The sequence below is a fragment of the Tetrao urogallus genome (assembly GCF_951394365.1).
Source record: "Tetrao urogallus genome assembly, chromosome: 4".
In the NCBI taxonomy this organism is placed as follows: domain Eukaryota; kingdom Metazoa; phylum Chordata; class Aves; order Galliformes; family Phasianidae; genus Tetrao; species Tetrao urogallus.
The window spans coordinates 98,996-123,685 of record NC_136817.1 but is presented as its reverse complement, the minus strand read 5'-3'; the positions used below and the strand labels follow the sequence as shown (position 1 = coordinate 123,685).

General features: G+C 45.2%; 1 pseudogene across 1 annotated transcript in view; it reads right to left on the bottom strand.

Annotated features, from left to right (window-relative positions):
* Positions 1-873: 873 nt before the first annotated feature.
* Positions 874-24,690, bottom strand: part of LOC306945799 (osteoclast-associated immunoglobulin-like receptor) — a 33,922-nt pseudogene continuing 10,105 nt past the window's right edge. The window contains exon 5 of the transcript in view: positions 874-1,090. The product of the transcript in view is annotated as an osteoclast-associated immunoglobulin-like receptor (transcript). The remainder of the gene's footprint in view (positions 1,091-24,690) is intronic.

The following is a 24,690-nucleotide window of genomic DNA, read 5'->3' as shown; positions in this document are numbered from 1 at the left end:
ACATAGATGTAGAGCTCGTAAAGAAGAGCGTATTGTTTGCGGGCTTTTTGATGCTGCTCTGATAGCAAGGCAGAAAGATAAAAGGAGGGAGGAACTGTGTCACTAGGGGAGGTGATTAAGAGTTTGCAATCTGAGCTATAATTCAAGGGAAAGCGGTGGTGGCAGGCAGAGAGAGCTCAGCACACTTTGCAGAGCCATCTGCATGATGCTTCTGTGAGAGGGCGTCAGATTCAGACAGCAGCTGCTGACTTGGAGGGGTGGATGTGGTGAAGGAGTGCGGCAGCCCAGGGAGGGAATGAGAGGGAGTTGTGAGGAATCAGCATCAAGAGATGAGGGTAAATCTGCCCCTCGCCTTCTCCATCTCGTTACATCTGAACATCAACACGAGGCTGAAGAACCCTTCCCCTTCCCCATCCTCTTCCCTCTCCCTTTTCCCTTACGCTTCCTCTTTGCTTTTTCCAGCACTGTGGGGATGCTTTGCATCAGTGCATTTCTCAAATGCCCTCGTGCCCTGCTGCACTGCCTCACAACCTCCGGAGATTGCACCTGCATCAAACATAGGAGGGAATAACTGTGAGTGCGATGGGGACATCAATCACAGCTCCCCACCACTGCCACCACCGCCACCACCAGGTTCCTGTCCAACTCCTCCCTGCCACCTGCGGGTTCTGGCTGCTTATGTGTCCCCATTCTCCACCACTACATCCACAGGGATGGGATGTGGAGACACTGACACGAAGGATTGACGGACGGCAGGACAAACAAATGGGTGCTGACACCTACCTGAGTGCAGGTGTGGGCATCACCTCCAGCATCATGCTGACCCCAAGGGGGGAGGACTGTAGGCAGCAACCCCTGATGTGGTAGGAGCACCTATAGGTGCCAGCACCTGCTGGGGTCACCAAAGAGGATGCAGGTGGCTGTGCCCCCACCACTGGGTTCTTGGTGCTGCACGGGGGTTGAAGACCCATCCTTGTGCAGGAGGAAGGCGGCCCCATAGTTCTTGTTCCAGCAGTGGATGGCAGCATTGGTCGCCATTTCCACATGTTCCTCAGGGCTGAGGGAAATGCCTGGTGGGGGTACCCGTGATCTGAGTGCAGAGAGGAGACAGCAGTGTGACATGGCCTTGGGGAGAACAGCACAAGGACACTCATTTTCCCAGTGCCCTCACTTGTTACCACCAGCTCCTCGGGTCACTGTCTCCGATGTCGCTGGTGGCTCCAACACCCAGCACTGGCACTGATACTTCTCTGCATCTTCCTTCTCTACACAAACCAAGGGGAAATCAACCGTGTACTGCACCCTGCCTGAGACTTCTTTGGATCTCAAATGCCCGTTCTGGCACACAGATCTCTGGAGGTCCCTTCCAACCCCTACAATTCTGTGATTCTGTGATTCTGTGATTTGAGGTGTTTGTAGCAATGGTCGTGGCGTTCTCTGTTTGGCTGCAACTCTGACTAAATGGAATAGAATGGTGAAGGAAAAGACAGAAGCTGGTATTCTCTGGGCAAATTTGCGTGCCAAATCCACCTTTAGCAGAAGAAAGATGTGGTTTTTCAGAACTCAGGAGAGCTGTACCCGCACATACTACAGGCATATATTTGATGAGCTTGCATTCCCCTTCTGTTGAATCAAAAACCTGGGCTAAGAAGGAATGTTCCATGTAGGGAGAAGAAGATGATAGAACGTGTTCCTTTCAAGGCTCGCGTGGGAAATGTCAGGTATAGTGCTGAAGGCACCATTCAGCCACGGGCCTTTTTTGCCAAAAAAGTCACAAGACAGGCAGCGCTGCAGAACTGAGTATTCTCCATGGATTTACTCATCGCCTGAACTAGACTGTGGCAATTGTCTTTGTGATCATCAGCATATAGTTAAAAGGGAGCAGCTGACAAAGGTTAGGGCATACCAGTGAGTCTTTCCATTTTGAAAGATTTTCATGTAGTCCTTGCTCATCTCTAAGTACTGAAGATTTATCAGAGTCACGGATTCCATCTGTCTTTCATCATCACCATGGAATATTATTCCAAAAGCTGTTAAGCTATTGCAAATGACCTTATCTGAGCCATGCTCTTTTTTCTGTTCTAACTTGAAATGCTTGTTATGTATTCATTTCATGTATCTCTTATTTGTGCCTTGCCTCAAGCTGGAAGTCACTCTAAGAAAGCCATCTAAAAAATTCCCTATTTAGTATGTGTGTACATCTCAGTGTGAATTGTAGTGTATGCTATCTTTGGTTCATGCTGTACTCCGTAATGTGGCAGTATGGCTGTACTCTTTCCAAAGCAGCATGCCTTTTCAGAAAGCACTTCACCTCCAGCTGAAGTTGTTCCTGTGTTATTGAACTGTAAGGGGGATAAGAAATGCCACGTGGAAGAAGCAGCTGTGCTGGCTGCTTCTCCTCTGTTGTCTGGGGGAACATCTGATAAGGGGCCCATCTTGTACCTGTCTGTGGCTCCAGTGTGTGGCAATGTGTGGCAATGTGGCAATGTGTGGCAAGGCAGAAGCGAAAGACTTGAACTTGGCAGCTGGGAAAAAGCCTACAAAATAAGGCAGTTACGCACAGATTGAGATAAAAGTGACAGATGTGAATGATGAAGAAGTCCGTGTAATATCTGACCTTCTTCCTCAAAGCAGAGATTCACTGTCAGACAGGCTGCTTCAGACATTGATCTCATCACACAACTGAAGCAATGACAGCATTTGCTTACTGCTTAAAGGGAGACCTCCAGGGTAAATGCACAAACAGGTGTACAAGAAGAGTTAGCAGTTGTCACTCTTCCCAAACGCACTGTGATATGGGATGTGTTCAAGGTAGCAGACTTGCTGGAGGGGCAGATTTACTTGCAGCTTTATAGGAGACCTGAGATATCAGTGCAGAACTTCATGATAAAACACCGTTAGTAAAATCTATTGAAGAGGTGAATCCTCCTAGTTTCTGATTTCCTTGAAGTTTGTAACTCCCTAATCATGAAACTAAAATTGGTATTATTGAAAATCATATGTTTGGTTATTTTGATCCAGCTGGACTTTAGTTTTAATATTTGCCTTCCTGCCTATCGGGGAACTTGAGTAATTTTAACCTGCTATGATATTGTGCAGCTCCTCCCTTTGACAGAGTGGTGTAGGCTGTTATCAGCTTGGCTGAGGGAGCCGGGATTGTTCGATCTGCTGAAGAGGAGGCTCAGGGGAGACCTTACAGCTCTCTCTAACTACCTGAAGGGAAGTTGCAGTGAGCTGGACTCGGCCTCTTCTCCCATGTAAGCAGTGAGACGACCAGAGGAAATGGCCTCAAGCTGCACCAGGGGAGATTCACGTTGGACGTTAGGAAATACTGCTGCTCGGAAAGAGTGGTCAGGCACTGGAATGGGCTTCCCAGGAGGTGCTGGAGTCACCGACCCTGGAGGCATTCAAGGAATGTTTCAAGGATTTGGTGTTGAGGGACGTGGTTTAGGGAGAACTGTTGGTGATGATCTTGCAGGTCTTTTCCAACCTCGGTGATTCTCTGAGAGCAGGAGAAACAGTTATTGCCTATACTTTTTTCTATTCTACGTCACTTTGTATTTGGGCTGCTGCTTGGGATCTGCTCAGCAACACCAGTTCCTCAGTTCAGTTCAGTTCATCAGCTGGAAGCTACTCTTCTGTCAGCGGTGGGTTGTATGCTGCCTATAAGAAAAGAATGTATATGAAGCTGGCTAGTTTACCCAGAATATCAGTGATTAAACAGATGCTCTTCAAGGTTTCTTTGAGTAGATGTGTGTGTGGGAGATACACATGAACACAGAAATCTTTTAAGGATACGAAGAATATATTAAAATTCCACATGTACAAAGCTAAGTATGACTGAATTGTTGTATCTAGTATTTTCTGTTCTCACCTCAGGACCAACTGCAAGTAGAGTTCAGTATTTCACTGCTAACTGTAAGGTCAGAACCTTGAGAAACAGATGAGGACTCAACAAATCAATCAACAGAATTATGCTCTCCTTTTAATATAGCTGTCCCTCCTTGATGATAGCAGAGAAGGGACAGTTTGCATTAGTGTTTAATCAGTCGGTTCCCTGACTTGGTCTGGAAATGTCAGTTCTTAGTGTCCCCCTTGCCTTGAAAAATGAAGATACTGGAATTTGGTGTAACTCCTTTGTATGAGAGGTACAGTCCTCCTCCCGGTATTTGCCTCATGGAAGGGCTTGCTCATAACCCAGAGTGTAGTGCTCATAACCTCACGTAGCGCAGTGAGTCTTGACAGAAGACTCAGTGGTAAACTCAGAAGTTTTCTCTGTTTATTTTCTTCAACCTTAAACACATGAATTTTTAGTCATTTTATTTAAACCTTGGTTTCGAGAAAATGTTACCAGTAAAACCTGGTCAGGAAAAAAGCATGATGAAATTATTCACTCTGCTGAAAGTTTTCAAATTATCAAAGTGAATGAAATCCCATCTATTTGAAGTTTCATTAGAAATACCCAAGCATTTCCCTTCCTACCCCGATATACCTTAACCCAGAGGTGGCAATTAAGTATTTGTTATCCTACAAAAGGAGGTTGAGTATGAACTGAGAAATCGGTCAATTTCTAATGGCATTTCTGTACGCCTTGTGGTGAAAGTGGTGAAGACAGATGAAAGGCAAGTAGGTTGGTATACTAAATGATCATTCTTCACCCTGAATAGCAATTTCATGCACTTTGAATCCAAGAATTAGAGCCTCTTGTTTTGTAACTTGATCACAGCACAGTAACTCCTAAGCTAATTTCTTCAAGGCTCATCTGTAGTCTTAGCTGATTAGCCTCCCACAGTGAAATGTTTGGGATGGAAGACAGCAGCAAGTAGAGATCGCTGATTTATTTGATTGCAGCCATTATGGCTACCCTAGCAGGACTTGGGAGCAAATCCTGTTTTCCATGTATTCAAGCTAGAGTGAACCTTTGCTCCAGCTGTACTAAATGTAACTATGTGAAATGCTTGTTAGTGTCTCAGTAGTAAGGGTGAGCACTCTATTCAGAGTCACTGCAGTCAAAGACTTGCAGGTAGTTTTCAGAGTTCAAGACAAGTGGCTCTGTGGGCATGTTGCCCAGCCACGGTCCCTCATGCATCCCTACTGGTGGACTGCCAGAGTGCCCTGTGCTTCCCTTTCAGCCTCTGCACCTTTGTTTCCTTCTCAGGGAATCGGGGTAAGAGATGAAAGGCAGAGATAACACGCAGAGTGCTTTGCCCACCTGTATTTTCTGGAGAAGTGCCTTCAGATGTCTTGGCACAAGTTTTCCCTAATGACTTCGGGCTTACAAAATAGGGCTTCATAGTCCTGGATATTGCAAGCATTAGATCCATATGGGTTGAACTCCCTAAGAAAGTCACATAAGCAGAAGCACACACGAAAATAGAACTTATTTTAGTTCAAACTCTGGTACATAAATACAGGAAGGTTTTATGGTTGTTAGGATCTTATGCTTTCATGACACTACAAAACGTCATAGGAAATCAGCAAAATCGTAGCAGTTTTCATTAACAGATTCTTATTAAAAAAAAAAAAAAAAAAAAAAAAGGGAGGGGGGTGGGGACTTTAAAGTAGGATAGAACAGAACACTACAAAAGGAAACTTGTGAAGGTACATCAGCTTTGTGAGAACCTATAATAAACAATGTGGATTGCTCATATCTGAGTCCATACAAGGACCCAGTCGGACCGAGAGTGCTGGAAGGAAGCTCGTGCTGCACAGAAGCTGCAAGGAAGTTCAGGCTGCAAAAAGTGCTGCGCTGAAAGAAGCAACCCCGTGCGGAGTCCTGCTTTTCTCTGGATAAGGAACAGCTCCAAGGTGGATGGAATGTACTCAGGGGTCTCCTGAGGGGTTTTTGCAGGGTAGATACAGAATTTGTTAAAATTAGGACTAGTTTGGCTCATTGCCTTTTTGTGGGTTTCGATTTGTGTTTCACACTTGTTGCAGTGTATAGAAAAATGATACAGGATGCTATGAACCGTGCCTTCTTTGTTAATAAGGAAGGGGGAGATGTGGGGGAAGATGTAACTGTGAGCAAGTCAGCCAAGAGTCTATCAGACTCCTTGATAGAGCCTATCACCGTGAAACCTTGGGAGTCTGGAGTGTAAGACTGAGAGCAAATGGGCTCTGTTTGTGTCTAAGGGCAAACAGGAGGTTGTGTCTGTATGCACTGTTAACCTTATCACACTTAAGAAACCTTTCATCCTTTATCACTATTGTTTGGGAGAAGCTGGGCCAATTAACTGAGGAGGGGGACAGCACTTTCCTGCTTATGAGTGAATGGTACATGAGATGTGTGTTGAACACCATAAAGCAGAACTATTCGGAGAACGATTCTGATGCGACAAGAAACCGTGCGAGCTCTCTAACTCGGCTGAGCGCCGACAATTGGCGCCCGAACAGGGACCCCAAGCCGGGCCCGACTTGAAGACTGACCGCTCCGGAGCACGCTGAGAAAAGCGTGGCAGGTGCCGAGAAAAACACGGAGCACGCTGAGAGAAGCGTGGCACACGCTGAGAGAAGCGTGGCACACGCTGAGAAAGGGCGCAGAACACGCTGAGAAGCACGGCAGACGCGGAGAGAAGTGCCACAACCTGAGGATTCATCGCCCCGACAGCTCGGAGTGCCTTTCTCCGGACCGTTGCCGTGGGGATTCATGTGAGCTCCGAACAAAAGAACGTCCGAGTTACTTTGCAGATTGTTCTGAAAAAATGGGAAAAGACGGTGCCCGCTGCCGTTTTACAGCAGGTGCTGCTCTGGGCTGCCAAGAGTGACCCCTCGATCGCAAATCAGACCATTTACGACCCCGAAGGAGGGGACCGGGTCGGGGTGAAGCTATGGGACGCTGCTGCTGCGGGTGGTAAGACAGCGTTCGGGGAGCTGCAGACTCGGAGAAAGCTCTTCGAAGCGCTAAAGAGTCACTGAAGATCGCAGTCCGACAGCGCCAGTCTGCCTGAGGGCGAGGGAGAGGCTGGTTGCTCTGCAGATCAGCCCACGATACCATCGGCTGCCCGGCCGCCGCCGTCGGGTGGGATTTTCACTGCCGGAATCAGGTGAACGGGAATGCTCATTTCCCACTGATGACATGGGGGAGAGGAAGAATCTTGGGGATATCCTGTCCTGGTTATTGTCACTGTCTTTGTGATTGGTAAATGCTTATGGCAATGAAAGTGTAAATGTAAATGGCAGATGGAAATGTAATGGTTAATGGTATACGGAGGTGGAATTGTTAACAGTGCACAGAAGTGTGAATGTTAGTGCTGTATGGAAGTGCAAACATCAGTGCTGCATGGAAGTGGAATTAGGAACGGTACATGGAAGCGTAACTGAGGGTACAAATAGTGGAACTGTGAAAAACAAAACAACGAAGACAAAAATCAGCACAACGTTTAAAGAAGAGCAGCGGGTTAAAATATTCAAGTCTGTGATCTGCTCCAGCCAAAGCAGATCAGTGCCGGCAAGAGAACGCATCCCCACACTGCTCCTCCCCCCGCTGGTAACCAGAACGCAAACGAGGCGTTAATGGCGAGTGGGGACGAAAACAAAAGACTGGAAGCGAGAAGAGCCTTGATCTGCAGAGATGTAGGAAACTCGGTATCCCAGTGTCAGCACGGGAAGCCTGAGGAGGGAGGAGCTGAGAGAAGGGCTCTAGGACCCAGAGATCTCCGCAGGAAGAGCTGGGAGGGGGGGCTGGCAGGGCCCAGGAGGGTTCTGCCCTCACTGAACAGAAGAGCAGCTTGTGCCAAAAGCGGCGCTGCGTCTGGTAACAGATGCGATAGCAGTGAAGGGTGGAGAAAATGAAGCTGAGGAAGGAATGACAGCAAGGTGTGGAATTCGTAGCAAACGCTGAAGCAAAATGTGGTGTTCTTACTGCAGTAAGTGATGAGTTTGTAACCAGACGGGAAACCACTGGCAAAAGTGAGGAGGTTTGCTTTGTTAAACGTTTGCAATCTAGTATAGGAAAACAGGTAGGCATACACAGATTGTTGTACGTGCCAAATTAATCCAAACCTTGACTAGGCATGATTTACTAAAACAACAGTGCCACAGCCCATATACAAAGGTCTGGGCTCTCAGCTGCAGAGGGCAGCAGTAACCTTCCCACTGAAATGTGGCAGGTCTCCCAGTAAAGAAATACTCATGGCTGGACTGTGCATGCGTATTATAAGTGCAGTGCAACGGAGAGCACAGGATACTATGTAAGTATTCAGAACAAGTGAGCTTTCTGTGGACACGCTCAGGGTAGCAGTGGTTCCTGTTCTTCAGGCGGCCGCTCTTGACTCAGTGAATACCAATGCCCTCGTACGTTCACTTTTCTGTGCAGGGAGTAGAAAACAGCAGGAGCTGCTGGCCTGAAGGCTTTGCCATAACTGAGCAACCTGATGTGGCCATAGGTGACCCTGTTCACTGCAGGGGAGTTGGGTCAGATGGCTTTAAAGGTCCCTTCTGACTCAAGCAGGTCTATGATTCTCCCTGCCCCTTTCTGGTAACTGCGTGGCACAAGCCTCACCAATGATGCAGGTACAAAACGTATTACCCAAAGCAGGAGTTTCTGCTCATAAAGTGGGGCAAAACCTGAGTTGTCCAGTCTGAAATTTCCTTGCAGTAGCTCAGATCACTCTTGTTCGAGTGTCTCGTACTGATTCAAGGTATTCCTAAAGAACAAAGTTCATTAGAGAATGAGAAACCACCATCCTTACATGAAGGCAAGAGGTCCTCCAGAACACCTTGCTACATAATCCAGTTCCCCAGGTGAGACATGAGCTACTATGAAGTAGCTATTGCTTCTGCAGAAGTTATTAGTGTAATGTGAACAGGTGCAGAAATCACTTGAAGAAAGCGACATCTTACTTGAAAATTCTTAGTTCCAGCTTGTTAGACAGAGGCGAGCAGGTGGGAGGAGGTTGGTGGGGAAGTGCTTTGATGGGAGAAATATTCAGAGCTCGCTCCTCTTGCAGTGAAACCCAGCTCTGATCAGATGCAGGTCTTCTGAACTTGGCCACAGACTCTAGCTTCTTACAACCCTTGTTATTGCACAGGTGCTGTTTGGATGCACAGCTGTAGTCTCCAGCACCTTGCTGGAGCCTGTTTTTCTCTGTGCTTTACAGGCAAGGCCATTTGTGGGCTAAAGACTATTAAGCAGGAAAAGTTTTGTTTATGGAAAGGCTTAAATTCTTTATAAAGGAATCCCAGCCTATACTGAAAATGTGGTGTGGCTCCACTAAGTTTCCCTCTCCAAAGGAGCTGAAAACTTCCAAATACATCCGTGAAAACTACATTCCAACACAGGCAAGTGTCTTTCAATCCACGCTTAAAGCAAAAACCCACGTGTGCCGACCAACTGAATGTAACTGAGAAACTGATCCAAATGCTGGCCACGAGCAATGGCTACTTTAAACAAAACACTCTCAGGCTACTGTCTGCAAACACCCTAGAAGCAGGAATCTGTTGACTGACAGGCAAAAAGTAATTGCAATCACCAAAACCCCTGGAGCTCTCATTCTCCTCTCCCTTGTCCTAGTTTGCTTCATGACTCTATCTGTATCTGCTCTGGCTCAGTCTACTCTCTGAGTGCAGAACAATCATCTGTGCTGAAGTCTGAACCCTGAGCTCTGCCTAAATGGGAATCCTAAGAAAACCTTCACTCGATATTTAAGAGAAAAGCAATGTCAGGAACAGAAGTACTTGATCTTTCCCTAACACTTACCATCGATGCTGTTCTCCAGGCATTTAAAGCCTTCAGCTCCTGCAGCCTGTTTCTCCATTGTTGCACATACTGATGGACAGCGTTTATCTAAACGTGGGAAAACACAAACGTGCTTTTGTTAAGCATGGCTTTTGATTTTTTCTTATTTGCGTCCCTTTCCCCCCCTTCCCCCCCCCCCCTTTGCCTTCTTTAAAAGGGGGAACAAGAGTGATCTGAGCTACTGCAAGGAAATTTCAGACTGGACAATTCAGGTTTTGCCCCACTTTATGAGCAGAAACTCCTGCTTTGGGTAATACGTTTTGTACCTGCATCATTGGTGAGGCTTGTGCCACGCAGTTACCAGAAAGGGGCAGGGAGAATCATAGACCTGCTTGAGTCAGAAGGGACCTTTAAAGCCATCTGACCCAACTCCCCTGCAGTGAACAGGGTCACCTATGGCCACATCAGGTTGCTCAGTTATGGCAAAGCCTTCAGGCCAGCAGCTCCTGCTGTTTTCTACTCCCTGCACAGAAAAGTGAACGTACGAGGGCATTGGTATTCACTGAGTCAAGAGCGGCCGCCTGAAGAACAGGAACCACTGCTACCCTGAGCGTGTCCACAGAAAGCTCACTTGTTCTGAATACTTACATAGTATCCTGTGCTCTCCATTGCACTGCACTTATAATACGCCAGGTGCAGCTCCTCAGGGGAGATCTCTGGAAAGCTTGCAGGGAGGCAAACAATCAGCATGCTCCAAAGGGAATACAACAAAAATACAAAATTGCCCTCTGGACTTACACAAGAAACTGCCAATGCGACCGCTTTCCTGAAAAAATGAAAATGTAAACAAATGGCAAAGCCGACTGCGTTCCAAATGCCTGCAGGAGCCGAGTGCTGGGCATTTGCATTTCTGCTTCCTTAATTTTCCTGAGAGGAGCTTGCTCCACAAACAGCACTCAGCTGATCTCCAAATGTCATCTCCTCAGGAGGCTTTGGGTAACAGAACTGCACCCACTGCGCTGCTGCTGCTGCTGCTGCTGCCGTGGGCTGTAACTGTCCTTTGCTGGGTTTTTCCTTGTCACCTGGACTTGAAGCACTGAAGATGACTCAATAGTCCTTAATAAAATACAGCCATTACCAAAATCAACATGTAGAAGAACATTAACAGATAATTGTCACCCAGCTACTCCTCTGGAACTTGGTTTAGTTTCTCACTTCAGAGAAATCACAAGTACAGATTCATCAGTTTTACAAGTACTTTAAATATCAAAGTGATAATGAGCACTGGAAGTGAATTGCAGAGAGTCAATTAGCTTCTAATTCAGCTTCTAATTACTGGAGGTGGGCTTGGCAGCCAAAGAGCCAATCCAGTTCCTAGCTATACTAGAAAACTTGCACTTAGCCAGCTGGGCCTTGCCTGGAACTTGCCTCTCATTTACTCCTAAGACACAGAAACATCGTGTTGAATGCTGAACTTGAGTAGAGTTTATTCCAGCTATCCCCAGAAATCTCTTCTTTTTATGCTTTTATTTGCTTTTTCTGTTTAGAAAAGAAAAAGAAAAAAAAAGAAAAAAAAAGCCTGAGGAAAAGGGAGAGGCTTTTTTTTTTTTTTTTCCAGAATCTTTCCTGCAGTAAAGACTTGGGAGAAGTTGCAGCTGTGCTGCACAGTTCTCTGATCAATGGAAAGAAGATGCCTGCATGTTTTATGTTCCTGATTTCCTAGAACTTCTCAAAAATGTAATTAACATACGGTAATGAAACACTGCTTGGTAACTGGGTGTCTGTGCTCTACATTCGCGTTCCTGTGGCTCCTGACAAGTGTCTGTCAAAATGAGGAAGGAAGAAGAGCATCTTGTACAGATGCTGTTTATGATTTAATATTTACTACTGCCACAGGCACATTGAAATCTGCTGGAGAATGCAAAAGCAGCTGCATTCCACTATTTCAGAAGCAGATTGTTTATCAGACACCTGGTTTGAAGCCCAGTAACTCTGCAAATCATCTGCGTGTGTCTTGGAAAACAGGGAATGAGATAGATGACACCAAGCTTTTCTCTGCAGGTTAGAGCAACTGTGAGGTTTAACAAAACTGCTCACTTTGTATTCACAGAGTAAATGAGAATCAATTCACCAAGAGCAAAAATGAGCTCAGGGAGTAAGGACAGCAATATTAATATTTATTCAGTGCATCCTGTGGAGCTGTGTTGACTTTTCTGGACTGGGAGCAAAGAAGAAAATTCATTGCATGGTTGCATTAGATGCCTGGAGCAGAAGCAATCATTTTCCATCCCAGTGCTGCCCAGAAGACTGATTCAGTAAGTGGAAAGCTGCAGGAGACTTCCTTAGAGTAACTCCCCCAGGCTGAGACATGAGTCAGGACAAGGCATGCAGTGATGTCACTGCCTGCATTGCCTCATGGCAGCACGTGGCAGCCACCTTTGGTACCCATTGCCATCCCTGGCCATTTAATGCCGCCTTGTGAAAACCAAAATTCTCCTTGGAACTCGTACATCCAAGGTGAGACATAGTGCCCTAGATTGTAATAAATCACTCGGGCACTGATGTGATACAATTCCAGTTTTACTGTGCTATCAGTTCTTGCCTAGGATAAAGCATGGCAAGGTGGCTTTTTTCCTATCACACAGGACAAGCTGCAACCCTGAGAATTTGGCAATGAAGAGGAGCTGTCTGTGTCTCATCGGTGTATCAGTCACTGCAACACTCTCAAGTCAGAGAAAGCATTTTCAATTTCTGCTTAGTGGAGCCACACCACATTTTCAGTATAGGCTGGGATTCCTTTATAAAGAATTTAAGCCTTTCCATAAACAAAACTTTTCCTGCTTAATAGTCTTTAGCCCACAAATGGCCTTGCCTGTAAAGCACAGAGAAAAACAGGCTCCAGCAAGGTGCTGGAGACTACAGCTGTGCATCCAAACAGCACCTGTGCAATAACAAGGGTTGTAAGAAGCTAGAGTCTGTGGCCAAGTTCAGAAGACCTGCATCTGATCAGAGCTGGGTTTCACTGCAAGAGGAGCGAGCTCTGAATATTTCTCCCATCAAAGCACTTCCCCACCAACCTCCTCCCACCTGCTCGCCTCTGTCTAACAAGCTGGAACTAAGAATTTTCAAGTAAGATGTCGCTTTCTTCAAGTGATTTCTGCACCTGTTCACATTACACTAATAACTTCTGCAGAAGCAATAGCTACTTCATAGTAGCTCATGTCTCACCTGGGGAACTGGATTATGTAGCAAGGTGTTCTGGAGGACCTCTTGCCTTCATGTAAGGATGGTGGTTTCTCATTCTCTAATGAACTTTGTTCTTTAGGAATACCTTGAATCAGTACGAGACACTCGAACAAGAGTGATCTGAGCTACTGCAAGGAAATTTCAGACTGGACAACTCAGGTTTTGCCCCACTTTATGAGCAGAAACTCCTGCTTTGGGTAATACGTTTTGTACCTGCATCATTGGTGAGGCTTGTGCCACGCAGTTACCAGAAAGGGGCAGGGAGAATCATAGACCTGCTTGAGTCAGAAGGGACCTTTAAAGCCATCTGACCCAACTCCCCTGCAGTGAACAGGGTCACCTATGGCCACATCAGGTTGCTCAGTTATGGCAAAGCCTTCAGGCCAGCAGCTCCTGCTGTTTTCTACTCCCTGCACAGAAAAGTGAACGTACGAGGGCATTGGTATTCACTGAGTCAAGAGCGGCCGCCTGAAGAACAGGAACCACTGCTACCCTGAGCGTGTCCACAGAAAGCTCACTTGTTCTGAATACTTACATAGTATCCTGTGCTCTCCGTTGCACTGCACTTATAATACGCATGCACAGTCCAGCCATGAGTATTTCTTTACTGGGAGACCTGCCACATTTCAGTGGGAAGGTTACTGCTGCCCTCTGCAGCTGAGAGCCCAGACCTTTGTATATGGGCTGTGGCACTGTTGTTTTAGTAAATCATGCCTAGTCAAGGTTTGGATTAATTTGGCACGTACAACAATCTGTGTATGCCTACCTGTTTTCCTATACTAGATTGCAAACGTTTAACAAAGCAAACCTCCTCACTTTTGCCAGTGGTTTCCCGTCTGGTTACAAACTCATCACTTACTGCAGTAAGAACACCACATTTTGCTTCAGCGTTTGCTACGAATTCCACACCTTGCTGTCATTCCTTCCTCAGCTTCATTTTCTCCACCCTTCACTGCTATCGCATCTGTTACCAGACGCAGCGCCGCTTTTGGCACAAGCTGCTCTTCTGTTCAGTGAGGGCAGAACCCTCCTGGGCCCTGCCAGCCCCCCCTCCCAGCTCTTCCTGCGGAGATCTCTGGGTCCTAGAGCCCTTCTCTCAGCTCCTCCCTCCTCAGGCTTCCCGTGCTGACACTGGGATACCGAGTTTCCTACATCTCTGCAGATCAAGGCTCTTCTCGCTTCCAGTCTTTTGTTTTCGTCCCCACTCGCCATTAACGCCTCGTTTGCGTTCTGGTTACCAGCGGGGGGAGGAGCAGTGTGGGGATGCGTTCTCTTGCCGGCACTGATCTGCTTTGGCTGGAGCAGATCACAGACTTGAATATTTTAACCCGCTGCTCTTCTTTAAACGTTGTGCTGATTTTTGTCTTCGTTGTTTTGTTTTTCACAGTTCCACTATTTGTACCCTCAGTTACGCTTCCATGTACCGTTCCTAATTCCACTTCCATGCAGCACTGATGTTTGCACTTCCATACAGCACTAACATTCACACTTCTGTGCACTGTTAACAATTCCACCTCCGTATACCATTAACCATTACATTTCCATCCGCCATTTACATTTACACTTTCATTGCCATAAGCATTTACCAATCACAAAGACAGTGACAATAACCAGGACAGGATATCCCCAAGATTCTTCCTCTCCCCCATGTCATCAGTGGGAAATGAGCATTCCCGTTCACCTGATTCCGGCAGTGAAAATCCCACCCGACGGCGTCGGCCGGGCAGCCGATGGTATCGTGGGCTGATCTGCAGAGCAACCAGCCTCTCCCTCGCCCTCAGGCAGACTGGCGCTGTCGGACTGCGATCTTCAGTGACTCTTTAGCGCTTCAAAGAGCTTTCTCCGAGTCTGCAGCTCCCCGAACGCTGTCTTACCACCCGCAGCAGCAGCGTCCCATAGCTTCACCCCGACCCGGTCCCCTCCTTCGGGGTCGTAAATGGTCTGATTTGCGATCGAGGGGTCACTCTTGGCAGCCCAGAGCAGCACCTGCTGTAAAACGGCAGCGGGCACCGTCTTTTCCCATTTTTTCAGAACAATCTGCAAAGTAACTCGGACGTTCTTTTGTTCGGAGCTCACATGAATCCCCACGGCAACGGTCCGGAGAAAGGCACTCCGAGCTGTCGGGGCGATGAATCCTCAGGTTGTGGCACTTCTCTCCGCGTCTGCCGTGCTTCTCAGCGTGTTCTGCGCCCTTTCTCAGCGTGTGCCACGCTTCTCTCAGCGTGTGCCACGCTTCTCTCAGCGTGTGCCACGCTTCTCTCAGCGTGCTCCGTGTTTTTCTCGGCACCTGCCACGCTTTTCTCAGCGTGCTCCGGAGCGGTCAGTCTTCAAGTCGGGCCCGGCTTGGGGTCCCTGTTCGGGCGCCAATTGTCGGCGCTCAGCCGAGTTCTGCTTTATGAATAGTTCTGCTTTATGGCGTTCAACACACATCTCATGTACCATTCACTTATAAGCAGGAAAATGCTGTCCCCCTCCTCAGTTAATTGGCCCAGCTTCTCCCAAACAATAGTGATAAAGGATGAAAGGTTTCTTAAGTGTGATAAGGTTAACAGTGCATACAGACACAACCTCCTGTTTGCCCTTAGACACAAACAGAGCCCATTTGCTCTCAGTCTTACACTCCAGACTCCCAAGGTTTCACGGTGATAGGCTCTATCAAGGAGTCTGATAGACTCTTGGCTGACTTGCTCACAGTTACATCTTCCCCCACATCTCCCCCTTCCTTATTAACAAAGAAGGCACGGTTCATAGCATCCTGTATCATTTTTCTATACACTGCAACAAGTGTGAAACACAAATCGAAACCCACAAAAAGGCAATGAGCCAAACTAGTCCTAATTTTAACAAATTCTGTATCTACCCTGCAAAAACCCCTCAGGAGACCCCTGAGTACATTCCATCCACCTTGGAGCTGTTCCTTATCCAGAGAAAAGCAGGACTCCGCACGGGGTTGCTTCTTTCAGCGCAGCACTTTTTGCAGCCTGAACTTCCTTGCAGCTTCTGTGCAGCACGAGCTTCCTTCCAGCACTCTCGGTCCGACTGGGTCCTTGTATGGACTCAGATATGAGCAATCCACATTGTTTATTACAGGTTCTCACAAAGCTGATGTACCTTCACAAGTTTCCTTTTGTAGTGTTCTGTTCTATCCTACTTTAAAGTCCCCACCCCCCTCCCTTTTTTTTTTTTTTTTTTTTTTTTTTAGTAAGAATCTGTTAATGAAAACTGCTACAATTTTGCTGATTTCCTATGACGTTTTGTAGTGTCATGAAAGCATAAGATCCTAACAACCATAAAACCTTCCTGTATTTATGTACCAGAGTTTGAACTAAAATAAGTTCTATTTTCGTGTGTGCTTCTGCTTATGTGACTTTCTTAGGGAGTTCAACCCATATGGATCTAATGCTTGCAATATCCAGGACTATGAAGCCCTATTTTGTAAGCCCGAAGTCATTAGGGAAAACTTGTGCCAAGACATCTGAAGGCACTTCTCCAGAAAATACAGGTGGGCAAAGCACTCTGCGTGTTATCTCTGCCTTTCATCTCTTACCCAATTCCCTGAGAAGGAAACAAAGGTGCAGAGGCTGAAAGGGAAGCACAGGGCACTCTGGCAGTCCACCAGTAGGGATGCATGAGGGACCGTGGCTGGGCAGCATGCCCACAGAGCCACTTGTCTTGAACTCTGAAAACTACCTGCAAGTCTTTGACTGCAGTGACTCTGAATAGAGCGCTCACCCTTACTACTGAGACACTAACAAGCATTTCACATAGTTACATTTGGTACAGTTGGAGCAAAGGTTCACTCTAGCTTGAGTACATGGAAAACAGGATTTGCTCCCAAGTCCTCCTAGGGTAGCCATAATGGCTGCAATCAAATAAATCAGCGATCTCTACTTGCTGCTGTCTTCCATCCCAAACATTTCACTGTGGGAGGCTAATCAGCTAAGACTACAGATGAGCCTTGAAGAAATTAGCTTAGGAGTTACTGTGCTGTGATCAAGTTACAAAACAAGAGGCTCTAATTCTTGGATTCAAAGTGCATGAAATTGCTATTCAGGGTGAAGAATGATCATTTCATATACCAACCTACTTGCCTTTCATCTGTCTTCACCACTTTCACCACAAGGCGTACAGAAATGCCATTAGAAATTGACCGATTTCTCAGTTCATACTCAACCTCCTTTTGTAGGATAACAAATACTTAATTGCCACCTCTGGGTTAAGGTATATCGGGGTAGGAAGGGAAATGCTTGGGTATTTCTAATGAAACTTCAAACAGATGGGATTTCATTCACTTTGATAATTTGAAAACTTTCAGCAGAGTGAATAATTTCATCATGCTTTTTTCCTGACCAGGTTTTACTGGTAACATTTTCTCGAAACCAAGGTTTAAATAAAATGACTAAAAATTAATGTGTTTAAGGTTGAAGAAAATAAACAGAGAAAACTTCTGAGTTTACCACCGAGTCTTCTGTCAAGACTCACTGCGCTACGTGAGGTTATGAGCACTACACTCTGGGTTATGAGCAAGCCCTTCCATGAGGCAAATACTGGGAGGAGGACTGTACCTCTCACACAAAGGAGTTACACCAAATTCCAGTATCTTCATTTTTCAAGGCAAGGGGGACTAAGAACTGACATTTCCAGACCAAGTCAGGGAACCGACTGATTAAACTCTAATGCAAACTGTCCCTTCTCTGCTATCATCAAGGAGGGACAGCTATATTAAAAGGAGAGCATAATTCTGTTGATTGATTTGTTGAGTCCTCATCTGTTTCTCAAGGTTCTGACCTTACAGTTAGCAGTGAAATACTGAACTCTACTTGCAGTTGGTCCTGAGGTGAGAACAGAAAATACTAGATGCAACAATTCAGTCATACTTAGCTTTGTACATGTGGAATTTTAATATATTCTTCGTATCCTTAAAAGATTTCTGTGTTCATGTGTATCTCCCACACACACATCTACTCAAAGAAACCTTGAAGAGCATCTGTTTAATCACTGATATTCTGGGTAAACTAGCCAGCTTCATATACATTCTTTTCTTATAGGCAGCATACAACCCACCGCTGACAGAAGAGTAGCTTCCAGCTGATTAACTGAATCACCTGGTTGCCTCATTGGTCCTAGTACAGATCTGTAATTATTATCGTTGGCAATCTAGTAACATTAGTCTAGAGACTGATTACGCTAAAGTTAAACTTGGAGAATTGGATGTCATGGGGCTCTCTGACTTCACATCCACGATATACACCTTTTAAACATTTCTGAAGTGCTTTCTTTTATGAGCATTTGTCTGTTTCATCTTACAGGTGAGAAGTCCAGATTTACCGTCAAATAGGTTCTCCTGCAGTGCACAGCTGTTCCTTGCACTGCCTTTTGGCCAGGATCTTGCATTCTCGGGGGACTCGGAGCAAAGTAATTTGTGTAAAACTAAGCAGATTAACATTTAACTCTCTTTCAGGCAAAGCCCCTGACCATGAGGCTTTCAGCTTTGCTCCTCTTGATGTTTCCTCACTATGAGCGTGAGACAACTCTGCGCTGTGCAGTTCATCAGCAGGATCTGCCTGGGGTGGAAGACCCTTTCCCAGTTCTGGGCCTATTTGAAGCTGACTTTTATTTCTTCTCTCCAAAGTCTCAAGACAAGGCTGAATCCTGTGTTCCTGTATTGTCCTATACTGGTCAAGTGCTCTCATCACCTTATCCAACAGCACGGCCTTAAAAGGGCACAGAACTGTGCAGCAGTTCAGGACATACAGGACTGCTGAATGGGACAGGCAGCTCCAGAGACACCCGGACTTGTCGGTACCAGCAGCAGGAAGCAAGGAGCACCCTGCAGCACCTCAACTTTCATCAGGTGCCTTTATGTGGGGACCTGAGTCAAGTTCCTAGCTCCCATGTGGACACCAACGTAAGGACACCTATGTTCAGGAAAGTAGGTGGCTGGAAATTGAATCTCACTCTTCCTCTTCAATATTGCAGTCTTCTGTACAACGTTTTTATGAGAACAGAAAAAAATCTGTAGAGATATGATTGAATTGAAATGTGTCACCTTCGCCTGATATTGAAGAGCACTTTCCAATTTGATACATGAAGAAGGAAAGACAGTTCAATCCCTACAATCTCCACTAGGTCTTTTTTATCTCAATCCATCAAATATTTCAAATCCCCTTTTATATCCTTGGTATTCACCCAATAGCTGATATTAAAATCCACCCCATCTTCATTCTCATTTTCATCTTTACAGATCAAAAGTATCTAAGATAATCGGTGTTCCTGAGCAGATCCCAAGCAGCAGCCCAAATACAAAGTGACGTAGAATAGAAAAAAGTATAGGCAATAACTGTTTCTCCTGCTCTCAGAGAATCACCGAGGTTGGAAAAGACCTGCAAGATCATCACCAACAGTTCTCCCTAAACCACGTCCCTCAACACCAAATCCTTGAAACATTCCTTGAATGCCTCCAGGGTCGGTGACTCCAGCACCTCCTGGGAAGCCCATTCCAGTGCCTGACCACTCTTTCCGAGCAGCAGTATTTCCTAACGTCCAACGTGAATCTCCCCTGGTGCAGCTTGAGGCCATTTCCTCTGGTCGTCTCACTGCTTACATGGGAGAAGAGGCCGAGTCCAGCTCACTGCAACTTCCCTTCAGGTAGTTAGAGAGAGCTGTAAGGTCTCCCCTGAGCCTCCTCTTCAGCAGATCGAACAATCCCGGCTCCCTCAGCCAAGCTGATAACAGCCTACACCACTCTGTCAAAGGGAGGAGCTGCACAATATCATAGCAGGGTAAAATTACTCAAGTTCCCCGATAGGCAGGAAGGCAAATATTAAAACTAAAGTCCAGCTGGATCAAAATAACCAAACATATGATTTTCAATAATACAAATTTTAGTTTCATGATTAGGGAGTCACAAACTGCATGGAAATCAGAAACTAGGAGGATTCACCTCTTCAATAGATTTTACTAACGGTGTTTTATCATGAAGTTCTGCACTGATATCTCAGGTCTCCTATAAAGCTGCAAGTAAATCTGCCCCTCCAGCAAGTCTGCTACCTTGAACACATCCCATATCACAGTGCGTTTGGGAAGAGTGACAACTGCTAACTCTTCTTGTACACCTGTTTGTGCATTTACCCTGGAGGTCTCCCTTTAAGCAGTAAGCAAACGCTGTCATTGCTTCAGCTGTGTGATGAGATCAATGTCTGAAGCGGCCTGTCTGACAGTGAATCTCTGCTCTGAGGAAGAAGGTCAGATATTACACGGACTTCTTCATCATTCACATCTGTCGCTTTTATCTCAATCTGTGTGTAACTGCCTTATTTTGTAGGCTTTTTTTCCCAGTTGCAAAGTTCAAGTCTTTCGCTTCTGCCTTGCCTCACATTCCACTGGAGCCACAGATAGGTACAAGATGGGCACCTTATCAGATGTTCCCCCAGACAACAGAGGAGAAGCAGCCAGCACAGCTGCTTCTTCCACGTGGCATTTCTTATCCCCCTTACAGTTCAATAACACAGGAACAACTTCAGCTGGAGGTGAAGTGCTTTCTGAAAAGGCATGCTGCTTTGGAAAGAGTACAGCCATACTGCCACATTACGGAGTACAGCATGAACCAAAGATAGCATACACTACAATTCACACTGAGATGTACACACATACTAAATAGGGAATTTTTTAGATGGCTTTCTTAGAGTGACTTCCAGCTTGAGGCAAGGCACAAATAAGAGATACATGAAATGAATACATAACAAGCATTTCAAGTTAGAACAGAAAAAAGAGCATGGCTCAGATAAGGTCATTTGCAATAGCTTAACAGCTTTTGGAATAATATTCCATGGTGATGATGAAAGACAGATGGAATCCGTGACTCTGATAAATCTTCAGTACTTAGAGATGAGCAAGGACTACATGAAAATCTTTCAAAATGGAAAGGCTCACTGGTATGCCCTTACCTTTGTCAGCTGCTCCCTTTTAACTATATGCTGATGATCACAAAGACAATTGCCACAGTCTGTTTCAGGCGATGAGTAAATCCATGGAGAATACTCAGTTCTGCAGTGCTGCCTGTCTTGTTACTTTTTTGGCAAAAAAGGCCCGTGGCTGAATGGTGCCTTCAGCACTATACCTGACATTTCCCACGCGAGCCTTGAAAGGAACACGTTCTATCATCTTCTTCTCCCTACATGGAACATTCCTTCTTAGCCCAGGTTTTTGATTCAATAGAAGGGGAATGCAAGCTCATCAAATATGCCTGTAGTATGTGCGGGTACAGCTCTCCTGAGTTCTGAAAAACCACATCTTTCTTCTGCTAAAGGTGGATTTGGCACGCAAATTTGCCCAGAGAATACCAGCTTCTGTCTTTTCCTTCATCATTCTATTCCATTTAGTCAGAGTTGCAGCCAAACAGAGAACGCCACGAGCATTGCTACAAACACCTCAAATGAACTGTAACAAGGCAGAAAGAAGATCTGGACTTTAGTCTAAGGATGACAGCCCTACCGTTCCTGCCTGAGTTGGTAGCCCCATTATCTGGAAGCAGTTGTGAAGTGAGAACACACATGCACACACAGCTCCAGAAATCAGATTTCCTGCACCATGAACGGACCCCTTTCAACGGTCATTGTTTTCTCAGAACTTGCAACTTTCCACGCTGCAACAAAACATCATCCTTCAACCCAGCAGAGATCTGGGTTGCTTCCTTTATTTTTTGAAAGTGACAGTTGTTATGAGATAAGCAGAGGCCAAGGGGAGAAATTGGATATAGTGCTCATTTTCTGCTGAGCCATACCTGTAACACACTCTGGGATCCTGTTACCTTCTGCAGCAGGTCATTTTTAATTGCCTTATCATAAAATACTTTTTGAAGCACTGAACATTAAGGGATTTAAACCTCTTTAATGCTCCTGGATGGTGATCTCTCAAGGCTCATACTGAGGCCAGCTCCATCTAATAAATAGAATGTGGGCAAAAAAGCAATACCATCAATTAATGACAAGTATTGTAGAGAATATTTGAAACACTTGAAAGAAGACCTCTAGGAGATCTGCATTTCAATAATAAGCCAAAGCAGTAAGTGAGGGAGGAAGGAAGGAAGGAGGGAAGAAAGGAAGGAAGGAAGGAATATTTCTGTTCTTTCCGGGGTAAAGTCATTTATTACTCTCCAAGCAAAAGGTTTTGTACAATGTAATACAGGTAGATACAGGTGTGTGAAATCAAACCTGTACAGGGAAAGGCCCACAACAGCAATCAGATGTGCATAGACTGGGGTAAAGCAATATGAAAACCATGGTATCACTGCACTCAAAAGAAGGTTCATCTTGAATATAGCAAAGTGCTCTCAGCAGCGGTACACACAATGTTGCAAAAACACTGAGGTCTACAATGCAATAGGAGCCAGTCTGGGGAGTGTAATAGCTGTCCTATCCTGAATAACTGCAATTCACAGAAATCTGTCGTTCTCTAAGAAACGTGGATAGCAACACCTACGCTCACAGGGGTGAATGGGATCCTTTTAGCTGACTCCAAGATTTTCCGATCAAATTATCTCTAAAGAATGAAGAGCAATCATGTTCATGTAATTGAGTTTGTTCGGTATGCAGGTATTTGAAAGCAATGCGAGTTAGTTAGACCCTTGGTATCATTAAGGAGTGGTTTCAGATAAGGAAAAGCTGTCCCAAAGCACCACTAAGGAGCTCAGCAACACTTCTGAAATGAGCTGCAGCTTGGACATCAGTGCAGCGGGTCACACGGGAGGAAATCCCTTCTCATAGCACATTTTGACTGTTCTCACAAATCAGTCAGATAGCCTCCCATCTGTCTTTTCCAAAGGTATTTTCTGCATCCAAGAGAAAGACTTGTTATAAAAGCCTGTTAGAATCCTAACAGTTGATCACTGTGGAGTTAATCTATTTTATTCAGGTTTATTTAATAGCTTTTTGCTAGGTTTCAGTGCCTGAACTAAGTGATCTTCATTAGTTTGCAGATACTATGCCTTGTACCTAAGTGCATGTATCTGGAAGTACCCCAGTAGATATCTAAGGTACACGAGCACCAAGAATTTTCCACTATGAATGACAGTGCTTGGAATACCAAATTCATTCTTGCTTACATAAAGCATTTTTTCTAATTCTATTTCATCTGTGTCATCTCTGAAGCTTTGGAAACTTCAGATTCAGAAAAAAAAAAATTCATCTGATTTCACATTACTTACATACCAACTGTAATTGCTAAGTTGTTCTGAGTGGCCCACAGCCAAAGAAAATCTTACGTATTTTTCCGTTTCATACATCTGCCTCAGTTTTGAATGGCCTTTTCCATAGAATAACAAAGACTTCTGTGTTTCAGCAAGTCCATCTGTTACAAATTAGACAATTCAGCCGATCTATCTTCTCAGGCTAAGTTTATACTCAGCAGCTTTCCAGGAGTAGTGCCTAAGTGATCGTGACGGCCAAGCTCAGGGCTGGGCAAGCTGTAGTCAATCACGGTCTCTATCTACTGCAGTTTAACAGTCACATTAAGGTTGAATCAGTCTTCACACAATGAAGCAATGTATTAAAGCTAGACTCAAACTGCAGTAAATCTCAAACGTACAGATGCAGACTTGTGCTCTGACCTGTACAGCATCTGAATGAACGACACAGGGTGAGAGGGTTAGACGCAAGTCCTACAAAACTCAGAAAATACAAGACAAAAGTCACAAACCACAGCCAATGAAGGGGATTTTACAGGCTTAGCCTTCTTGCCGTTTGCTGTAGTATGTTTACTTAGCAATCTGAGCATGTATGCAGTTTACAGATGAAAATACTCTTTTTATTCATAATGAAGAGGCATAAAAGAATTCTGAGAACCTTGATCTTGCAGAAGTAACCTCACGAGACTGAAACACTTCAAAAGCATAGTTGGGGAAGTTTTAAAAATTACATAAGAAACAAGGAAGTTCTTGACTACGTGATCAGATTGAATCAGGGTGGCAATAGATCTCATCAGCTCAGTGTGAAGACGAGGTAGTAGTACTGTCTGGACACCAGAGGAAGGAAAGGACTGCGTGGAAAAGTTTGCACTTTCATAAATGCATGGGAAAAGAAACCAAAAAAAGGAGGAGGAAATGACCAAATCTGAGAATAAGGCAGAGAGAGGAGTGAATACAGCTGAGATTCATCCCAGCAAGAAATAAAATCAGCAAACACTCCAGGCGCAGCAATTATAGCCTGATTATTCTATGGAAACATGGCAATATGCATGAAACATATATATACATGAAACCGTTCTATTAAGCATGTTAAAATAACTGAAAGTAGATTTGTCCCAAGAAAACATGTGTAACTAAGCTTCTGCTTGGCTTTCAGATGCACACACATTATTTCTTTGACTTGGAAAGACAAGCATGTGTGATACTCTACCGAGTACTGAGTTATTTCAGCTTTCTGGGAGCTGTATACTAATGCTGTGTTGTCAGAAGTCTTGTGAAATGAGGGTTTGATACTCCGACATCAGTAAACAGCATAGTGCTACTGATCTGTAACCTCTCAGCAGCAAAATGGAGAAATCCATGTGATCGATTCAGCGTCTGTGAGGAGAAGCAACACCTTTTAATACGCCACCTCAGAGAGCTGGCAGCAAAAATAGACAAATTTTATTTTACCTGCTTCATCAAAGTAGATACAATGGAATTTGTTTGAGAGAAGAATGAACTCCTTTATATTGCAGATGGAAGGACAGACCCTGCCAGTACAAATCTACATGAATACATGGCAGAATACCTTACCCATGAGCAG